Source organism: Schistocerca cancellata, chromosome 5 (assembly GCF_023864275.1).
Source record: "Schistocerca cancellata isolate TAMUIC-IGC-003103 chromosome 5, iqSchCanc2.1, whole genome shotgun sequence".
NCBI lineage: Eukaryota > Metazoa > Arthropoda > Insecta > Orthoptera > Acrididae > Schistocerca > Schistocerca cancellata.
Window position 1 is genome coordinate 706,390,578 of NC_064630.1, and position 3,731 is coordinate 706,394,308.

Genomic DNA, 3,731 nt, shown 5'->3' on the forward strand with positions numbered 1-3,731 from the left:
GAAATCCTATCAATTCCATGTGAGCTTTTATTCTTGAGAGCGTTTATTATCTTCCTAATTTCAGTATGAGAGGTGGGTGGAATTTCAATTGTATCAGATGGTGTGGGTAAGGCCTCTTCCATTAACTGCCTTGCTTCTTCTAATGAATATTTAGATCCTATTTTCTCTATAACATTTAAAAAATGATTATTCATAATGTTTTCGACTTCCGGCTTGTTGTTTATCAAGTTTCCATTCGCTTAGATGGTGATGCCGTCAACCTGTACTCTTGGTTGCCCGGTCTCCCTTGTAAAAATATTCCAAATTGTTTTGATTTTGAAACTTCCTGGCAGATTAAAACTGTGTGCCGGGCCGAGACTCGAACTCGGGACCTTTGCCTTTCGCGGGCAAGTGCTCTACCAACTGAGCTACCCAAGCACGACTCACGCCCCGTCCTCTATGAAACTGAAATTGTTGTTACATAGAAGTCAATCTGGGTAAGGTCATGGGTACTGCCGTACCAGTACCCTCAGCATCTAAACAGTAATTATTAATATTTGAAGTCATGTAGTCTGACATAGGACTAAATGCTGTCTGTCGTTGCTCAAGGACAACTCAGCCCATTATCATCAATTTCGTGTAGTCCCAGTCCATATGACATCCTGTGTGACGTGGGTAACGTATCTTTCCTACTGGCAAGTGTAGCTAAGCATGTGAACGCACTTTGCTAGGATATAGTAAATCACGGTCCACAATGTGACTTAAACGCCACACTTCCATTAAACTAACTGTTTTTAAGATTTTTCCATCTTTGTTACAAAAGTAAAAAATGGTAAAACGAAGCAATCTCCAGCTCTACTGAAGCTTTGCGCACATGGCAATTCCACAGAGTTTTAATTGAACTTATTTTGAAATTGCTTAACTATGAAAAATCGGCTGTTGGAGTAAAACATTTAGAGATAATATGAACACCGCTGTTATCAGTTTTGACTATCTGACGTTCCATTTGCTTTACATTATAATTCCTTATCCGAAACTGCCTTTCATACGGAACTATAAACTATCAAACATATCGCCTTCAATACTGCCCCTATCTATATACGAGACAGCGTCCTGACTGACTCACTCATTATCGGACAGGCCAAACTGTTAACTTGAAATTTGGAGAGAGTGTCGATTTTATACTGCAGGCGTCTTTAACAAAGAATTTGTCAAGTTCCACCCCTAACGGCTGAAATAGGGGATGAAAGTCTTTTTCTTTGATATGTCGTTATCAACGCAACTTTGAAGCTAGACCTACGAAAATTCGTATTTGGTTTCTGGGTCAGAAATAAATTCGTGATCCAGTGTTTTCGAAAATTTAACCGCTATGGGTGCGAAAAAGGAGATGATAGTTTTTACGGAAGTATTGCATTGTACAAGAATTTTTGAAGCTAAGTAAATGAAAACTTGTATTTGGCTGTTCTGTTACAAATTTTAAAAAATATGTACTTCCTTGCTTCAGGAAATTCAGCCAAAAGGGATTCAAATAAGGGATGAAATGTTTTGGAAAAATATTTGATTGTGAAAGCATTTTAATTCATAACTCCGAATCTCACTCTACCCCATTCTATCATCGTATTGATGTATTTTATATTAATTACACAAAATCTTTCCTAATACCTATCTTTCAGTATTCTCTGTCACCTCACTCACTTGGTAATTTTCAGTATTTACTCTCTTTTGAACATCAGTTATCATATTCATGAATTCAGAGTGCATGCTGACACGTAATAATTGCCGATGATCTGTCACTTTGGGAATCTCATCATCAGTACTCGATAAGTCAGATGATTCAGTGAGACACAAACTATCATTCACGTTTTGTTCCTCATTTGCCACAAATATATCTGAACAAACGCCTAAATTGGATTAATAAACAGCTTTCTCTCACTGCTGCTCTTGCCAATAACAGATGACCCATTTCCACACACACACACACACACAGACACACTTCCAGAAAACAGATACTAATCCAAAATTACGACAATGTTTCATGTTTGTCAAGTATATTTTCGTTCTTATATACTAACATGATTGAGACTATACATAATAACCTTCATAATATAAAATTACGACACTATACATAATAACCACCATAATATAAAATTACCTAATTAAATGATACACATTAGAATGGGTAGGTTACGACAATATTATTAAACGTGCAGGTATGTCAACTATAATTTCGTTTTTATTTATTGGCATGAGTGGCACAATATACAATAACCTCAATGACATGAAATTACGTATTCAAATAATTTAGATCGAACTGAACTGTCTTCATACCCAACAATCTACACAATAAAGTTGCTACTTATGTTAAATAATAATTCCAAATATTCGACTGCGAGAGGTAGTCTGTTTTTGAAGGTAAAATAATTTTTAGATTTTATTATTGTTATTTTGAATAACCATCTCTGTTTCAATGTTTTTATTACCATTTGTTTCACAATGAAGCGCCAAAGAAACTGGTATAGGCATGTGTATTCAAATACAGAGACATGTCAATAGGCAGAATACGGCGCTGCAGTCGGCAACGCCAATATAAGACAAAAAGTGTCTGGCGCAGTTGTTAGACCGGTTACTGCTGCTACAATGTTATCAACATTTAAGTGAGTTTGAACGTAGTGTTATAGTCGGCGCACGAGCGATGGGACATAGCATCTCAGAGGTAGGGATGAAGTGGAGATTTTCCTGTAAAACCATTTCACGAGTGTACCGTGAATACCAGGAATCCGCAAAAACATCAGATGTCCGACATCGTTGGCATCGGAAATAGATCCTGCAAGAACGGGACAAGCGACGATAGAAGACAACATGACAGAAGTGCCGCCTTCCGCAAATTGCTGCAGATTTCAATGCTGGGCCGTCAACAAGTGTCAGCGTGCGAACCATTCAACGAAACATCATCGACATGGACTTTCGGAGCCGAAGGCCCACTCGTGTACCCTTGATGGCAGCACGCGTCGCCTGGCCTTGTCAACACCGACAATAAACTATTGATGACTGGAAAGATGTTGCTTGGTCGGACGAGTCTCGCATCAAGATATATAGAGCGGATGGACGTGTACGGGTATGGAGACAACGTCATGAATCCGTGGAACCTGGATATTAGCAGGGAACTGTTTCAGCTGGTGGAGGCTGTGTAATTATGTGGGGCGCATGCAGCTGGAATGATACGGAACGCCTGATACGTGTAGATACGACTCTGACAGGTACTTAAGCATCCTGTCTGATCAGCTGCATCCTTTCATGTCCATTGTGCTTTCCGACGGACCTGGGTAATTCCAGCAGGAGAATGCCACACCCAACACGCCCAAAATTGTTACAGAGTGGCTCCAGGAACACTCTTCTTGGTGTAAACACGTCCGCTGGCCTCCAGGCTCCCCAGACATTAACATTATTGAGCATATCTATGATGCCTTGCAACGTGCTATTCAGAACAGATCTCTACATCGTCGCACTCTTACAGATTTATGGACAGCCCTGCAGGATTCATGGTGTCAATTCCCTCCAGCACTACTTATTAGTCGAGTCCAAGCCAAGTCGTGTTGTGGCACTTTTGCGTGCTTACGGGGGCTCTACACGATGTTGGGCAGGTATATCAGTATCTCTGGGAATTCAGTGCATATAGCGTCTGCTGCACAATAGTGAGTTTCGGTTTAAATATTCACCAGTATTTTGAGGAATAACTGCCCGGTGAAACACAA

General features: G+C 39.8%; 1 non-coding gene across 1 annotated transcript; it reads right to left on the bottom strand.

Moving 5' to 3' along the window:
* Window positions 1-343: 343 nt before the first annotated feature.
* On the bottom strand, window positions 344-418 carry Trnas-cga (transfer RNA serine (anticodon CGA)). Its single transcript has one exon. It is a non-coding gene; the product is annotated as a tRNA-Ser (tRNA).
* Between the last annotated feature and the right edge of the window lie 3,313 nt (window positions 419-3,731).